The 18632-nt window shown below is 49.3% G+C and overlaps 2 protein-coding genes across 4 annotated transcripts in view; one reads left to right on the top strand and one right to left on the bottom strand.

Moving 5' to 3' along the window:
* Insyn2a (inhibitory synaptic factor 2A) overlaps window positions 1–14536 on the bottom strand; it is a 56433-nt gene extending 41897 nt beyond the window's left edge. For both annotated transcript variants that reach the window (XM_047552003.1, XM_047552001.1), the window contains exon 1: window positions 13996–14536. The gene's annotated coding sequence lies outside the window, so the exon portion shown is untranslated. The remainder of the gene's footprint in view (window positions 1–13995) is intronic.
* Window positions 1–18632, top strand: part of Dock1 (dedicator of cytokinesis 1) — a 455412-nt gene that overhangs the window by 222820 nt on the left and 213960 nt on the right. The window lies entirely within an intron of this gene.

Raw genomic sequence — 18632 nt, forward strand, 5'->3', positions numbered from 1 at the left:
TGGACTGTGCGTCCTGAGGTGATCGTAGCTAGTCATGGCAGAGCCTGTCAGTCTCAGGGAGTGCTGGATGGTGGGAGCTGTTGAGAATATAAATGTCTTAATTACTCTCAGATTAAATTTCATAATCAAATGTGAGCTGTAAATATATAAACCCTGTATTTTTAGATTAGTGATGGAGAGTCATCTCTGCGTGCTGCTTAAATTCATAGCTTATATAAAAATGTTCATCCCAACTTAAAGGAGTGAAAAATGGAAGCAACTAAATGCCTAACAATAGGTAAACAGTTAAGTAAATTATGGCATACATTCACTCTGCGCAGCCATTAAAATGATAATTATAGAGATTATTAAGTGTCATAGAAAACCACTAATGCTTAGGTGCAAGAAAACAGTCTACCAACTTTTACCAGAAAAAAAAAGAACATTGTGGCGATATTAAGATTTGCATTTGGAGAGACATATCTGTCCACATTTTCCTACTTTGGGGGTGCAGAGGGAGGCTCAGTGTGTCACCTTCTTTTGCCAATTCACGTTCGGGGCAGGGGCAGGGTTCACTTTGAAGCAGGCCTCTCAAGCCCGAGCACTCAGTCAGAAGGAGAAAAGCCCAGAAATGACTAGATTTGAGTGTAAGCCGTCTCCAAAGGTTATCTTTCACTGTTCTGAGGAAGCCCTGAATAAGGAAAGAAAATGATTCTTAAAATAGTGTGTGCACACACACGTGCGTACCTATGTCATATACATGCAGGTGACTGAGCAAGCATTTAGCAGAAGGTACCTTGGTTTTCAAGAAAAATGACTCAAGGAGTAAATCTGCGATTGATTTTAGTGCAAAATAGAACGGGCTTGACCTGTCATCTGCACTTGTGTCTGCAGGAGTTGGTGGGGTTTCGTCAGTAGACAGGGAGGCCCTCCCTGGGAAGCTATCCTTTTCCCATGTCCGCACTGACTCACAGCATTCCAGTCTGGTTCTGGGATGTGACGCACGTGTCCTGACACAGTCCACTCACAGGCAAGGCAGACCAGGAGGAAGCCCAGGGTCCCTGATACAGCCCCAAAGATAGGCAAGCAGTCTGATGAGTGTGAACAGGAGCTGTGTGAAATCACTGGTTTTCCAAGTGGCTTTCCCACTATTGAGACACCTTCCAGCTGGAATTAAAGATTAGCTGGCCAGCATTTTGTTCCATATGCTGAGGGCATGCCTGAACATCAGGCTCCTGAGAGCGGCCAGTGGGGGAGCTCGGGTGTGCTGTTCTTGCACGCAGCTTCCCAGGGTGGAAGGTCTCACTCGCTCAGTGAACTTGTTTGTGCTGTGACATAGAGACCTGTTTTCTAGGCACCCGTGGACTCTTTAGAAATGGAAGTTGCCTTTCCTTGAGGCAAAGCTACCTGCTCTAGGTCTGGACTCTGCCTTAGTTAGATTCATTATCCAGTTTAATTTCCTTTAGTACACTCAAATGATATTTTGCAGACATTTGTTCTCTCTTCAGAGGGCACTAATTAAGACGACTGAGAAAGGGTAACTGAACGAATTCAGCCCTTTCTGAGCCCCAGCAGAGAGGGACTGCTCTGGTTGCAAATCTAAGGCCATCAGAGGAAACCTGTGGAAGTTGTGCCTTGTTCTCCGGATGTGTGGAATGCTGGGGTGAAACCTTGGTCGCTTAGAACCGATGACCACCCAGTCTGAGGTTGGGAAGAGGGACAACCTGGAGCTCAAAGCAGGTTTTCAGGGAGAAGAGAAACCATCTTAGGTGCTGCCACGGTTCCTTCTTATCTCTGATTTAAGAACACACATTTAACCAACAAAACCCCAGCATCAGTTATGTGGGCCACATATGAAGACCTGTATGGCCACAGAGGGGTCACTGGCCTGCTCCTGAGAGCGGATCCAATCCATGTAGCAGAGATGCTTTGGATTTGGATGGAGGGTGTAGAAGGACCAGAAAATGGCTGTCTTCCATGAACCAGACTTCCCTCTTCATTTCTGCTTCACTGTTTACCTAGTTCTTAGAGCTCTAGCTTATACTGACGTTAACCTTTGCTCATCTGCTGTCCAAACGGAATCTAAATTACTGGAAATGAATTAGCAAAATTTTATGATGTTGGTGAAAAGCCACTGGAAAAAAAAATGCCTTCTCCAAATGAGACATGACATCAAGTGTAAAAAATTAACCTTATCTGCAGCAGTTAGCTTTGCTAATAATGTCCAAAAAGAGTTCAGTAAATCTGATTCCAACAAGCATCCAAGTCATCCATAAGAATACAATAGGAACTGAGTTCCCATCTCCTCTGGCCTCCCCATGAGCATGACAATCACAGAGACTGAGATACAGGACTGTAGTTCTAAGTGAGCCAAGGGGCACACTTAGATTATCATCATAAGTGCCCTGTTTACCTCCACTGCCTGGGAGGTCCCAAGTAATTAAGCAACAATCTGATGGTCATTTGGGGCCCAGAAGAGGTTTGAGTGAGCAGGAGTTGAGAGGACACAAAGAGGTGGCCTCTCCTCCTTAGACTGTGTGGAACTCTCACTCCCATGAAAACAGGCAGGTATGTGCTGCAGTGGGCGCAGGGAGCCCTTTGCCCTATTGACTGGCTGTGCTGAATCCACACACACACACTTATACACGCTCATGTATGTACATATGCCTATTTATACACACACACACACACACACACACACACACACACCTACATATAATTACTAAATGGCATGTTTTGATTCACGTTATGGCTGAAACTAAAATTAGAAGTTTTTTTTGTCTTTTTGGTTTAAAAAATGACTAATGTTAAAGAAGGATGCCTTTCCTGCTGCTTCTCAGTTTAGCCTTAGGACACCATATTGGAGCACCCACAGAAGGATTTCTGCTTGCAAGTAACTGTTTAGCTGAAATCATCCTGAGTTCAAGGTGCAATCTGCCTTTCTGGCAAGACCATGCAAGGACCCCACCCCCTTCAGAAGGATCCGTGCCCACTGTGTTCTTCTTGGTTTGACCGATTCTGTGTGTAGTTCTGGGTTTATTGCAGAGGTAGCTCAGCCAAGAAGAAAGAGCCATGAGCAGTTCTTGTAATAGGGTTCTATTTATAAGCCAATAGCTGAACGAGAAGACAGTCTGCCCCTGAGCCCACGCGCAGTCCTGACCAGAGTGTTGGGAGCTCATGTTGGTGGTCTTCTGGGTGCCCAGGTGGTCCGTGTGCAAGGACTGTCTGGGTTTGAATTCTTGAGGTTGTCTTCTGATTTATGGGCTACAAATGATGCGGGGATGATTTAATCTAGAATCAAAAAAAGAACGTGAATTCAGAGCCTCCTGACGTAGAGAGGACTTTTCTCCTGTTGGAGCTGATGGGCAGTGAGGGAGATCTCAGGAATAGTTCATCATCCTGAAGAAAGATGTTACTGACCTAGACAAAACAGGCAGGCCGAGGGCTTGTGCACAGTAAATTCCTCGAGATGTGGACACGGACTGTTGTGAGCAGAATGACCGATAATTACAATTACTGATTGGTGCACACAGGGTGAAGTTTTGATGTTCAGAATGTAAAATGTCACTGTTGGTGGTGGGAAGGGAAGAAAATAAGCAAAAACAGTGTGGATGTTGTACGCTTTAGACAGAGACAACCAAAAAGCTGTCACCATTTATTTCTGAAAATGAACCCCAGCCCTCACCATCCTGGGGTGACCTTCTGTTCTTCCAGGTCGGGGTCTTTCATTCGTTCCTTGACCAACAGCTGTTGTGAGTCATTTGTGCCCAGCAGAAATCAGACATTTTTGAAAACACGCAGTCACATGCTTACCTCACGGCCTTCCACTCTGGTGTCTCGAAAGGTGTGTCCCCTGGCCCGTGAAGACCCAAGCAGCATCTCTGGCAGCCAGAGGAGGATGTCGTGGTCCGTCCTGGGAGGTGGTCACACAGCCTGACGGCCTGAGACCTGAGAGTGGTCTCAACACAACATCCTCTGCTGAGCTTGGAGCAGGCGCCCAGTGTGAAGGGCAGGACTGGGTCTGGGGCCCAGGTCCGTCCCCAGCTTATAAGAGTGGGGTCTCTCTGGATTTGGCTGATGGCCTCATGGCTGCTGCCAGCACTGTTGGTTCATTCCTGGTTTAATTCCCCATATCCACTCACCACCACGCCCCATTGATTTCTGTTCTTTCCTGTTGCTTCTCCTATTGATTTCTTCCATTCCCTTCACGCTTTTCCCACCCTGGTCTCCGCCTTCCTGCCTCTCCTGCCCCTCCCGGTGTCTGCCACCCTGCCTCCCAGGCTCTGGGCCCCACACTCTGCTCTTGGAGAGCCCAGTCTGGTATACTTCCAAGAAGAGCCGTTCTTTAAGTCGCCGTACTCTTTCCTACCCTGCGTACCTCTGGATCTCAGCATGCTCCACCTGCTGAAGTTCAGTGATCCCCACAGGGTCTCTCCAGCACACCGTGCTCCTGCCCACTTGGTGTCTCCGCCTCAGTTGGTTTGCTTTCCAGGACTCTGCCTGGCCTCCGCTCGCACAGTCTCTATTGGATGATTCAGATGGTCTTGCCTCCTCTGGCTTCTCCAGTCCTCTTCTACCTTCAGGTCCTCTGTGAATGGCACTTGGTATCTCAGCTGACCCTGGCCCTGACTGGGTACACGAAGGAAAAAGAGACACAGTCCTCAGCTGTGACCCAGCAGGGAGAGGCACATGTGTGGAGGAATCGGCCCGCTGTGCTCTGGAGGACGGCGAGCTGGAGCTGAGCGTGCTCCCGGGAGGGAGGGCCACTTGCCGGAGAGGCACATGGCACCAGGCCTGAAGGACCTGCCAGTGCGCCTCGCTGTCTGCCAGTTCTCTCTCCTGAACGCTGATGTGAGTGCCGTGAGGACAAGGTCCCTCCAAGCTCCTCTCTCCTGTGCCCAGCCATCCTTCAGCCCTTGCTTGTTGATTTAAGAATAGGCGTATGTGGCAGTGTCCTCAGGCTGAGACCTCACCCGTGTTGTGTCAAGAAGGCTCCCGGTGGGTGTGCAATATTAGCGATTTCCAAGGGTCCTTTCTACGTTGCCTGGATGCTCAGACTAGAGGGAACATGGCTGTATTCTGAAGCTTGGGGAGGAAGAAGGCAGAATGGATAGAGTTTCATTAGGTTTTAAGTAAATTCAGATCCAGAGATTTTAACTTCTGAATCTTGACCCAGCTGTCTAGAATTAGGTTGTCGTATGAATTTGCTTGTGCCCTGACTGAAGGAAGAGGAATCAATGGCACACACGCTCACAAACATGAGTAGAAGGCCCAGAAATGTTTCCCATTTCGTCACGAAGCACATCGGAAACCTCACTGCATATTTGTTGTAGGAAATGCAACTTGTTAGGCATTATCTGTAGATTTGTTCTTATGTTATCTGACTTTCTTCTTGGGAACGGGATGCAGTAGTGATAAAATAAATTATGAATTTAACTCAAACACCTCAATCGCTTGGAATAAGCAAACATTTCCGAGTGTGGCACCTTTCCACACGTAGCAGCCCTAGAGAAGGAAGCGCTGACCTTCACAGGAGAAGGACACGCACAGGGTCCAGCGTGCCCCTGCAGTCTGGTGTCTCAGGGGGGCACACAGACTTGAATGGAAGAACTTCCGTTTTTGCATACTTTGAATTGAACAACAAATGTATAATTACACTCAGTAAGTAAAATCAATACTTAGAAATATAACTCTGTGCTTCTCTTGTCCATGAAGATTAATGTGGACAGGAAGTAACAGCGAAATGGGGACACAGAAAAAGAGAATGGGAAGGGACAGTGGGTCTGGAGATACACACAGACAGACAGTCAGACGGCGCAGACAGTCGGGAGAGGAAGGGGAGATGCGGGAGCCATTGCAGGCGAACGGTGCCTCCTACTCGCTGCTCCTGCCAGGAAGGCCGGTAGAGTTTTGATGGCCTTGAGCCACCACCATCAGCTTCCTGGCTGCTCTTCACAGGAGCTGCAGCAACCCTCTCTGCTCCTGTCCAGAATGGAACTTGGACTTGATCCTGGGGCAGAACCAACCCAAGGCTGGGGGGGCATCAGAGGCCAGGAAGCACCAGCACACAGGGAGCTCAAGTGTCAATGAAGGAGGGTCCAGGCTCCCACCTGTGCTTGCCCAGCCGTCACCCCTCCCGCACCTCTCCATCAGATGCCCTGTGCGACCCTCAGATTATGGGAAAGGGAGCATGGGAACAAGAGGCGAGACCACGGCTCCCGAACAGACGTCCCCATCGCAGCAAGTGAGCAGTACGACCACCTAGGAAACTCTCTGCAGCCTTCAGAATCCTACAAGGAGTTTTTAAATGAAAACATAAATCTTCCCAAACCTCAACTGCCCCTTCTGTGCTCTGGCCTTCTTGAAGCCAAAGGAACGGGGAGGACATGGTGTTGAAGAAGTGCTACACTGCAGTCTAGTCTCGTTGCCTGCGTGTGTTGAGAGAGCACTTCCTGCCTGAGAGAGGAAAGTCTAGAGGTGGCTGTCCTCCCACGGGAAGGAGGGACATTGGCATTTGCCTTAAAGGCTTTGCCCCTAGCCTGGCTCTCTGGAATGCCACACTTGGAGGCCAGGGAATGAATCCATTAAAAGGTAAGAAATAAACAGTGTTAGTTCCCACCTCAGTCCAGGTCAGTCAGCATTTCTGGGGGATGAAGGATGAGTAGCAGTATTTTTTTTTTAACTCCTCAAATAATTTTAACAATTCATTCATAAAAGAGAGTCACTAGTCTACTTATTTTTTCTTCCCCACGTCTGTACTCCCCACTTTTTTCTATTTCCTGCCATATTCCCAAAACTTAAAGTACACGTTACACATGGAAGGTACCTAGAAATAGTGACCAAATGAAGCAGTGAATGTCCTGGGGGGACAGGGAGTCTGGCTCCTTCCATTTTTATTCTAAAATGGAGCTGGAACTGGGCCAGGCATTGTGGCCAATGCCAGCAGGCCCGGTGCTGGGCTGTAGCTCCTGCTTTGGTGGCCTTGTTGGGCCTGACTTATGCCTCGGCAGTGAAGTGGACACACAGTGCCGAAGAGGAAAACTAGTGACCAGTCCCTGTTATTGCTTAAAATTCAGGTCTTTCTCAATGTGCACGGATTTCTGAATGGCACAGTCCAAGTAAACTCACTGGGTAGGTCTACAGAAGAACAGGGCACAGCCACACCTTTGCAGGGTGGTGTGGTGTTGCTTCTGGTTGAAGATGCAAAACATCTAGATTCTGTTCCTTTCCAGGAATCCCAGGGGTGGGGCAGCACTTCTCAACCGCAGGCATGGGGTTGGAGGTCCGTTAGCATCCTGCTACCCTTTCAGTCAATTTCTTACGTTTCGACTTTATAAACTGTTAAAGGGGGGGGGCTCAAGGTCATCTGTTGGGTATGCTGTCACTGGAGGCCATTTCCTTGGCCTGCTCGTTGCTGGCTGCAGTCCTTAGGAACTGCAGGTGAAAGACCAGATGCTTGGTTTTGAATTTGAGTCCTTCCAGAATCCTGAGCAAGTGACACAGCCTGGGAGAGTAAAGCTGATAGTAAGAGGTAGCACTCAGGGTGTCCACTCTGGGGGGTGCCATTCTTTGCTTCCTGTGTGCCCAGACTTTTCACTTTGCACAAGCCCTCTGAGGAAAAAATGACCATATTAATAGAGTTGGGGAAACTGAGGCACAAACAGTCAGTCTTCCTGCCCAAGGACACACAGCAAGCAGCTGGTGGAGTGGGGAGTACAGACGTGGATACAGGAGAGGTAATGCTGTATGTGGAGAAAATACAAATCGCAGGAACAACCCAGGAGGGTGTGAACTGCTGCAGCGAGCCCACCAAGCTGACAGCTCCTGTCTCTCACTCACACACACACATACACCCGAGTGAATCCTTGAGAAGACGGTGGCCATTGGGCCCACAGTGGCCCAAGAAATGGAATGGAAAATCCAGCTTCAGAAACTGATTCTTTTCCAAGTGTCTTTAATTTCAAACTGTCTGCGCTTACACGTGGGCTACACCAGGAACTCCTTTTGGCCTGGAATCCAGCCTCATGATGCAAGTCATGGGATTTTCAAGTCCCTGATGAACTGGACATCGGCCATTTGTGCCCAGGGGTTTCAACAGGGAAAAAGGGAAAATCTGTATGCACCACACTAGTATTGATTTAAAAAAAAAAAAAAAAAAAAAAAAAAAAAGAAAGAAAAAAAAAGAGTGGCAAATTGATGGGTTTAGCACAGAGATCAATGGAATTGATATCACAATGTCAAATTGAGATGTGAGGTCAAGGCTGAGGCAGTATCCAGGTGTCTCCAGGTGGCCCAGTGAACTCCCCAGGTTTTTGGTAAAGCTCTAGCAAAAATTCCTTTCCAGTCAGCGACATCTCATGTAGGGCAGCGGCCCCCTCTGATCGGGGCACAGTGTTTTCCCACTTCTCCTTTGTTTCTTTTACTCTAACACTGGGTCACTAAATTTAGACATTCTTTCTTTAAAACTCAGCTTCTACCCAGGTGAATTTTTACCAGAGGAAATTCCTGTGGTTGTGCGGTGGTCGAAAACCCAAGGCTTGGCTACTTTTTCCTTTCCTAGGTACTGCATGGCCAGATGTGAGCCCTGATTCTCCGTCTCTATTACCACCTCCTCATGATCCTTCCTGCTCATTCCTACTACAAAAGGGAAAAAAAAAGTAGAACTTGAAATGAATAGAACAATTATTCCCCATTCAGGATTCCCTGAATTTCTAGCAAAAATTACTGACTAGGTTTACTGTTAATAGCCTCATTAAATATTTATAAAGCACCTGTTACTAGATAGCATTATGCTTTGTCCTTTAAGGAGTTCATTGTGTTGTGAATCCCTTGGCCTGTTTTTCTCCTAATGGAAAGCATTCCTCACAGAAGTTCTAGGGAAAAGAGACAGTGAAGAACTTATTTTTTAAGATACCATTTCCAGTCAAAAACGCACATAAGAACTTGAAATAATCACCACGTGTTTCCCCCTGCTGGCCCCAGACGTCTGTCTCCACTAAGAGCCCCTCCCTGGCTGGCCTTGCTCAGGATCTTCAATGCCGCCTCCACCTCTGTGCCACGTGAGAAGGCGTTGCCGGTGGGATCCTCCTCTCACAGCTGTCCCCTTGAACTCATCCCACGCCATCAGTCACCTTTGGCCCTAGTCAGTCTCATCTGTGACACCATCTCAGCTGGCCTCCAGTTCCTTTTCTCTGGTGTATCTCCAGAGAGCACGACAGTCTTCTGACGATGTGTGTCCTGTTCAACACAGTCAATGAGCAGAAGCCTCTCCCTTGTCCTGCTGGTTCCTCCTCACCCTGGCTTCACCTACTTCCCCTCCCTCCCAGGCCAAAACCCATAGCCCGACGCCACCTGTCACTCTTCCTTGCAAATCTGCTCTGATCACCATGGTTGGCTCGAGCCCCAGGACATCTGTGAGTGCGGCCCAGGTCAACCTTCGCTCTCCACGTCAGTCAGGGTGACTCTCTCTCCTGGCAGCCTCTTTCCTGCCTCTCCCTCCAGTGACTCTTCAGCTGTTTGCCACCTCCTGTCCTCTTTGTGTACCTGCACTTGCTGAGGACCTCCCATTCCAGCTTAAACACCTCGGCCGCTGCTGCCAGGCCTCAGTACCATTCGGTGGATCTGAAGTCCCTTCCAAACAGGCCGTCTGCCCGTCGATCCTCCTTCTCCATGCCCACCCCATTTTCAGAGTCAGATTTCATAGTTTCACTATGTCCCCAAGGATGCTAAAGTCATCTATTTCACAAATAAGCAGATTTTGTGAAGCAAAATGCAGATAATACGAGATAGCAAGACTCTAACCGCCAAGGACACATGGGAAAAGATTTGTTAAAAGGACAAGTGACCAGGATAGGAAACTTTCCTGAGAACAAGGGTGTAGGGACCCACGTCACCAATGGAATTACCCAGATGCTCAAAGACTGTTCAGGCTCATTAAGGTTGGCCAGGGTAGGATGTTTCCTGATGGGTCCGTCAACAGCCTGCCTCGCTTCCTACTCTCTCTGGAGCATGGAAGTGGAGAGAAAGCAAAGTTTATTTGCAAATCTGCTTGTAATATTTTCAGCACTCCATAGCCTCCTTCTCTTGTCCCTCATATGCTGCAGTTTACTGAATTTTATTTTATGCCCAAGGCTAGATTATTAAGGATTGAACTGGAATTTTCCATAGTGACTGCAACATAAACTTCAGCTAGCATTTTGACAGGCTGTTAGGATTTTTTTTTTTAAAGTTTTCTTCACCACCGTATTGGGTAAAATCCTGTAACTGATGTGAGTATACACAGTGCAACAATGAATGTCTCTCTGGTCTTTTCTTCTCAGACTTCCTAACATCAGGATGTGGTAAAGAAGCTAGTCTATGGATGTACAATAGACTGAATTACCAGTACCGTACTCCATAAAAGCAATATGTACAAATAATGACTTTGGAAAGAGTTCAAATCCCTGGGAACATGGCATTAGTCAAAAGGTTTATAGAGTAATTTCGAGATATAATTCCTTCTTGTCCCTAATATCTGCTTTTCTATATTTGAGCTCAGTTCTCTGGGTCCCGGTCAGAGTTGGGAATATGTACTCAGCAGAAAGACAGGTTAGAATGTTTGTTTTACTTAGATATTGGTTTGTAACTTGATGGTGTCTTTGTACCAAAGACCTTTATCTCACTCGTGGTTTGAAAAAGTCTGAAGTGCCTATGACTCAAATTCACACTGAATATATATCCTGACATCTTAGAGTAGAGGGGTCTCTGAAAGAGACTGTCAGGACCCAGAGATGTCTCTGGAGTTGGGCTCTTTCTTACTCTGAGAGACAAGGTTCTTGGTTCCTGGAGGTATCTTAGTATCTTGCAGATCAGAAATGGACCCATTCCCAGTAGCTGTCCAGAGGTTCAATCCTGCCTGTTGTGTGGCCCATTGCTTAGTAATGACAGACGTGTAAATGACTTATTTATATGAAGTCTCTCAGAGGCCCTACAACTGGTTTCAAATCTGTATTCTGTCCTTAAAACATAAGATAAATAGATTTTTAAATAAATGGATTAAAAACTGTGAACTTTCAGGAACTTTATGTTAAGATGAGATCAGGATTAGATTTGGGTAAAGACTTCTCTGAATGTATAGTGCAACTTCATGGAAATGCACATGTTGTCATGTAATATCAGTCATATTAAATTGTGTTTTAAAATATGGAAGTCACTCCATAATGTTTTGAAATATTAAAATCAAATATGCCAGGAGGCTCAAAAGGATCTGCTTCTTAAATTATGTCAGCTAATTTTGGTTGGGGAGTGTGGGTCTTGGTGGAGTTACGATGGGTGTGTCAGGTGGCAAAGCTAGTTTCAGCGTGAGAAGCCCTTCTGACCTCCCGTTCCCAGGACTACTGTGCTTTGCCCAAATGACGTGGCAAGTGCATCCTTGATGGGCTCAGATGTCTGGGGGTGGCCCAGGGTCTGAGAATATAAATCCTTGGTAAGCAGGCCACTTCCCTTCTGTGTGGATGCCTGCCCACAGACCTGCTGCTTTGTGATGTGACTGTGACCACCTCTGTATCGTCACTCTGAGAAGCAGTCTGGCCCTGACATAAGTAATCTGCTTCCTATACAGGAGAGTGCGGTTGTATCTCCAGATGAGACAGCTATGGGTTGGCGCAAACAAGCGAATATAAATGTCTAGTTACGAGAATGAGTGTCCAGCCGCTCTTCTGCGGCCGACTCTGATTTCTGAGCTTCATTTTTATTTGCTGCTTGTTTCCATGTGTAGGAGTCTTCGTGTAGACGGGTGCTTTTCGTGTACAAGTCCTTCATTTATTTACTTATTACTTATTTTAAATTTCTTCCTATAGAAGGAGAAACAAAAGACAAAACAGTCCCTATCATGCTGTGGGGGGAGGAACAATTGTGGCAAAACAGAGAACCCCCAAAGTCAATCGAGCCATGGAGCCTCCAGCTTTCCTTAGAGCTTTCGAAAGCTCCTTGAGCAAACAGGAGCTTCCCAGCTTCTGCCTTGTAGCCTATTTCTTGACCAGTAGTTCTGTTTTTCAACAGAATAATGAAACTGATTGATGTAAAAGCTCAGTCTTAATCACAATAATGAAACAGAAAGTCGTGGCCACTGTAGTAAGTTTAAAGGCTATTCTGCTTTTCAAGGGCATCCTGTTTTCTAGTAGAACTCTTCCATTAGCTAAAGAAATTAAACTGAATCATTCTATCTTTTTAAAGGAAATGATGAATTTAGTCAAGAAGAAAACAAAACTCTGTAGCTAACCTAATTTATGCAAAATCATGCAATTAGTGATGGCTGTGCTAGAATTTTTTTCCCAAAATGTGCCTCTGATAAAACCCATCGTGAGGAGCAGTGCCATCTAATGTAAGTAGTAAACATGGAGAGTAAATTATTAATATCTGGTGAAGCATGCAGATGGCAGGACTTCCACGGCTGGTACGTGTTTGCTCATCATTCTTGCAAAAAAAAATTGCAAAGATAAATATGAACTTTGAAAAGTAACATTCAACAGGATAGGAATGTAATAAATAGCACAATGTGAATAGTAAAACCGCACTTTTCGCCTCTGCAGAGTGCAATGGTGGTTACTTTCTGCTCAATCTGTAGTGTAAGCTAAATAAGGTTATAACATTTTCATATATGCACTACTCGCTGGGGTTGGCCAGGTCTGGTGATCTGAGTGGTATTTTTAATCAAGTCCCCTGTGTTGTAACCTTGGCAGTCCTGCCGCTGGGATATGGAAAGGTAATCCCCCAGCAAGTCCTTGTCCAGGGGAAAACCTCTAAGCCGTTGACCTCGACCCTCTGCTGGCCTGAGCTGTAGTCTGAAATGATCACCTGGTCCCTAGCCAAGGCAGGGCTTGCCCAAAGTTCCTTCAGACTCTTGCCAGTTTCACCTCAGGATGCTTCAGAAGAATTTCAGCGTCCAGGCAGACAAGGTCAAATTAAACTGCTTTACTGCTGCTTCTGGCTCAGCCCCCCAGCCCAGACCTGCAGCAGGAGAGGGAAAAGGATTGAACCCTGTTCTGGGACGAGCAAAAAGCACCCATTTTCTCCCTTATTTACTCTAAGAGCGCCTCACCTCCCCCACTTCTGGCCTCCCTTTATCACTGACTCAATCTCCCTGTGGCATATTTTGGGTAGTAGAATGTTGAGGTCAGAGGGACAGGCTCTTCATCAGAGCAGTGAAGATACCAGCCAGGAACCCTGAGCATGAACCAGCAAGATGCAGACTCTTGCTCTTGACTTTGGGCTCCAGGCATGGCCGGGCCTCTGGCTGGCCCGCGGGCTGCCTGCTCCCTCCTGCTCTCAGCACCAGCTCGCCCGCCCTCTTGCTAGCTTGCTAGCTCAGCCTGCAGCGTTGGTTGGTTTCCCACGCCTGTGCTGGTCTGGATGTCAGGCACCTGAAAGCCCCGTGGGCGCAGACCCCAGCCCGCAGCCCCGGGAAGGTGCCAACCCAAGCGAGCGGAGGAGACGGGCATTTCACGTGGGTATCTGCCTTCGCTCCTGCTCGCGCCTACTCAGTGGCCGGCGTCAGGGCCCCTCTGCTCCGAATTATCCCCCCGAAGTTAATCAGCAGTACTTGCCAGTTCGCTTTACTTTGGAAAATACTTAAAAGCCTCGAAACGTTTCGGGGAAACGGCCGCCCCCGCCCCCAGGTTCCCCCAGTTGTGCCTGGCTGGGGCTGTCGGGAGCTCACGAGGCTGTGGCGTTTGTCTAGAACTGACATCGCAGACACGCAGCCCCGCTTCTCCCTGGTGGTCGCCAAAGTTGCCAGACGCCCCTCGGCGACCCAGTCGTGCCAGCTGCGGTTGCATAACCTCGCCCCCTGCCCCCGCCCGCTCCCGACGCCTGGTCTGCTCCCGGCTGCACCGGCGTATCCTGGCCCCCGGCGAAGCCGGTTTGGGGGCGAGTACATGCGCCCGAGCCGGGGTCGGCGCCCGTCCCGGCGGCGCTTTGCCCGTGGCCAAGTGCAGCGGGCGCCGGGTGCATGAGGAGGGCACGCGGGGTTCCGCTTACCTTCCGCTGCTTACAGATAAGTCGAGGTCGGTGCAGCGCCTGGATCGGGCATGTCTCGCCGCGGACCCTGGCAAGCCTGGCGCGGCACGGAGCACTCGGGGCAGGGCATCCGCGGCAAGGCTCGCCGGGCTCGCGCGAGGAAGGCTCGGCTCCCGGGACCTGGCCGGCTGCGCGCCCGCCGCCCGCCCCCTCCACTGCCGCCGGCCCGGCCCGCCCGGCCCGGCCGGCCCCCGCGCCGCAGCTCGCGTCCCTCCGGCCCCGCTCAGCGACGCGCGCGGGGAGGCAGCGGCTCGGCCGGCTCCGGGGACGCCCGCGCGCTCGCTCGCTCGCGGCGCGGCGGAGCCAGCCACAGCCACCCGGCTCCGTGCTCCTCCGATGTCCTCATTTACTGCAATTGTCTTCGGCGAGATCTGGAGCCTGGGCCGGGAGGCGGGGGCGGAGGGGGGAGGGAGCAGGAGGGAAGTCCTTGCAGCCGCTCCCCGGTCCCAGCTACTCCGCGGAGCCCGGCGGCCGGAGGAGAGGGCGCCCTGAGCCACGCGCCAGCCGCCTGTGCGCTCGGCTGGCACCGAGGCGGGCGGAGCCCGGGCCCGCGGGGCGGGGGCGGGGGCGGCGCGGGCCGGGCAGGGCTGCGTGCGTGGGGTGGGCGATCGCGAGCGAGTGGAGGAGCCCCCTCCCGCCGACGCCCGAGCCCGAGCCGGAGCCCGAGCTTCAGGAGGAGGAGGTGGAAGGAGCCGCCGGCGCCTGCAGCCTGCGCGCGGGGCTCCACCGCGGCGCGTCCTCGGGGTTTTTGGGCTGCAGGCGGCGCTGCACGGCCCAGGAACTTGTTGAGTCTACCCCGGAGACGCCTCTGGAGCTGCTGGTGGATGGGGGACTCCGTGTTTTCTCTCAGGAGTGGTCGCTGGGGACCCCGCGCGATGGCTTCAGGCTATGCCAGAGGGCGCAGCCCAGCTGGGCTTTGAAAGCCAGAGGCAGGGGCTAGGCAACTGGCTTCTCACCTGCGGATGCTGCTTTGTGGAGACTGGGGGTCAGGGTCGCAGTTCTGTGCTGGGTCAAACCCGCGTTCCCTCCGAAAGGAGACTGGGAGGCAGGCCAGCCGCGAGTGGCTAGAGGACAGAGCAGGAGTGCTGGCCAGGTCTGTTGCATGCTGACATTTAGGGTAAGTCCAGAGCAGGCACCTAATCGACCACGCACACACACCTGCAGACGCCACGGGGCACATGCTGTATCTGGGGCAGGGTTGAGTTCACCTGGCAAGAGGAAATCTATCTAGAATGCTCGAGGAATCACGCCCCCCTCCCCAGTTCCTCCCGTTTTAAACCATCAGAGTATTGGGTCTTTTGAGCTAGAACAGCAGGCCCAAGGTCCTCTCTGATACCTGGAAGGTCTTGCTGCCTGGGACTAAGAATCCAGCTGGCTTCAGGTTTCCTAGACCCCTAAAATTTCTTCTCAACATACTTGAAATTAGTCACATTTATTAGTCTGAATATTTCCAAGGAAAGAACAGAGAAGTGGTGAAGCAGAGAGCAGTGAGACTTAGAAGAGTGAATTGGAAAGACCAGTGGGAATTCTTCACCCCTCCCACCTCCCCAGACACCCTGGTGGGCTCACAGGGTCCTGTGCCTGGGGCCAAGCCTTTGTTCCATCCTTGTCATTGGTCTGCCTTGAGACGCTTTATATAGCATCTGTTCATTGTTAGTGACTTTATATGAGATGTTTTATTTGTATGTGGATGCTTGGGGTGACATTACAGAAGAAAAAATTCTAAAATGTCCTCCCTTCCCATCTTACCCTCAGCTGTTTTGGGGTTATAGCTTCATGATCCAGATCTGCCCAGGAAGGGAGTCCCCAGTCTGTGGATTTAAACTCTCCCCACCTCACTCTCTTTAATGCTTCTGACCTCAGATTCCCCCAAGTCTGATGTAGAACTAGAGACCTCAAAGCCCACCAGGTAGGCTGTGGGAGAGATGTGCCTGGTAAGGTATGAACATCCTGCAAGTCAGTAGCTACCTCTGTTGTCAGGAAGGGAGCCACCAGGGGGTGGTTTGATGTTGGGCTCTTTCAACACCAGGTGGCAGAGGTTTCTTCTACTGACCCCTCCAACCTGCTCCCTATGGGAAAGTGCTCTTGCTACTGTGGACTCCAGGAATTCTCAGAGGGGCCTGGAGAACTTTCTGTAAATCTTGCTTTATTATAGATCCATAAAATAGAAATCTGCCTTCCATCTCTTGAACATGTCACTGTGAATAAAGCTTTCAGGAAACATGGAAATGGTCCTGGTGGTAATGGAAAGCTAAAAGTTCTGAGGACCATGAGCCCCGGCAGGTAAACATGAATGCGTGCTGAGGGCAGCACTCCATGACAGTGCTCTGTGGGTTGGTGAGGAAACCTCTCTAAGCAATGCACTATTCGAGATCCCTGTGATGGTCACCTCTAGGAGGGAAACGAAGTGCTGTGATTGGCAGGTCAGAACATCCTCTTCCACGAAGTGAAGAGTGTGACTGCGCCGCAGCCTCACCAAGACTGCTTTGAGTTGTTCAGTTGCCTTGTGGACTTCAATCACTTCTCTAGGTCTGTTAAGAATATTGGTATCCTTCCTTTTGTTGAAGTAAGACACCATTTTCCTATCATATTTCTCAAGTGCCAGTCTTCAGCATCACAAGTTAAAATATTGATGCGACAAGCTTGTCTCACAGACCCTTGGCCAGGGATGAATGTTCTGTGTGGGTGAGGTGGGCGCGCCATCTTGCCAGCATACATGTTGGAGCTGGCTGGGGAGGAAGGAGCTCGGTCACCTTTCTGCCTACAGACCCCAATTGCATTATGTTTTTGTGTACAGAACATACACATACTTTAAGGGTATAGAATGAATCATATGTTTAACTTCCTCAGAAAAAGAGCAAAATGATAGGAAATGGATAAATTTTAGCAATCAATTAAGTATAAGTTGGTTTCTTTGATTTTGCTTCAGAATTTTGCTATAAAAAATGGCCTTGCAAAGGGGAAATTAGCTGCTTTCCACGTGGGATTTCCTGAAGGCAGAGGCACCTAGACAAGGAAAACCAGCCAGCCAACTGATCCCATTTCCAAGTCTCTCTTCTTAGCCTTCTGCTTGGAAACCTGTGCATGTGTAGCATGGAGAACTGGTGGAATTCCAAACCTCCTATGTAGTGGGTTTTGAGGTCTCTAGTTCCACATTAACAAAATAAAATAATAAAATCAAGAATATGCAAGCCAATGATGTTTAAGAATGTTCATAATAGTTTTTTATATTAGTTTTCCAAACTTATATTTAGTAATAGGCTAGATATTTATCAACAGCAGAATGGATAGAAATTACTTGGTTTATTCATACTATGGAGTATTCGCTAGCAACAGTAAACAAAGTCACTAGCTACAGAGGCATGCAGCAGCAAGGAGAAATCCACAAACGTGCAGAACAGAAGTGAGCCACAGAGGACACGTCACAGGAGTCATGTCAGTGAAGTCCTAGAGTGGGAATGTTATCAACAGTGCTGAGTGTCATAGTGGTGGTGACCTCAGGGCACGCTAATGTACAGGCCAGGGTACCTGTATGGTGCTGGACTGTTCTGCATCTTGAACTAGGTGGTTGCACAGTTGTGTACATGTATACCAACTCATGAAGGTGTTCTCTTGTCTCAGTGTGACTCCATATTGTTTGAGCATAGTTAGTGTGTTGTGTGGTGTCTACAAGTTCTTCCCTAACGATCCATCCCTTTAAAAGAACCATCAGTGAGCCTAACTGGTATCTACTGAAGCCACTTTCTCTCCAGAACCCCAAAATAAGGCAAAGGAGAGCTGTCTACAGAGCAGCGGCTGCTGTGCAGGAGAGTTCCTGTTTAGGTGCACAGCAGAACATCTTCCCTGGGGGAACCCCAGCCCTCCTGACTGCCCGGGGCTGCCATGTGGGGTTCTCAAGACGTGGCTTTGCCGTCTCCACTTTCACGTTCTCAAGTGTCTCTGGGTGGTGGGCAGGTTGCACCACCTGGTCAGAAGCTGTGGCCATGTGTCTGCCTGCATTCACTTCTGTTCAGGGAGGTCCCTCATATCCACGCGTGTCTGCAGGTGAGGTCAGTGACAGCTTGAAGCTTCACCCTCTCCTAGAGCAAGTCGGAGAGCTCCGCATCTCTGGCCAGGCCTCCTCTGTGCCTGGGCGACCTGTGGGAAACTCTGAGATCTCTCCCCACCATGCTGGGCTCAAGGGTCCATTGTCCACTTTTTGTACTGGTTTCCCATTTAAGAGTGTCCCTTTGTGTGAAACCCCACCTGTGGCTCTTCCATTGTCCTCCAGCCAAGTCTGTTTTCCTTCCGGAAGGACATGCAGCTGTGTCTGAGTGCTGGCCCACCCTTCTGTGGAGGTGTTCTGCTCCATACCTGTCTTCTTTTCCCTCCAGGACAAGAGACTAGAGACCGCTTTTTGTCCCAAACAAACTGTGTTTAAACTAAATACCATGCAGATAAACTAAATACCATGCAGACTGCTTGAAATCCCTGGTTTTCTATACTGCATCATTGTGCATATGATTTTCTGTAGGAAATGGGATGCTTTCTTTTTCTTTTTTTAGCTTAAAACAACAGAACTTTATCCTATCACATTTCTGGTGTCCCTAAGTCAGAAA

Source organism: Sciurus carolinensis, chromosome 5 (genome assembly GCF_902686445.1).
Source record: "Sciurus carolinensis chromosome 5, mSciCar1.2, whole genome shotgun sequence".
Taxonomy (NCBI): Eukaryota; Metazoa; Chordata; class Mammalia; order Rodentia; family Sciuridae; genus Sciurus; species Sciurus carolinensis.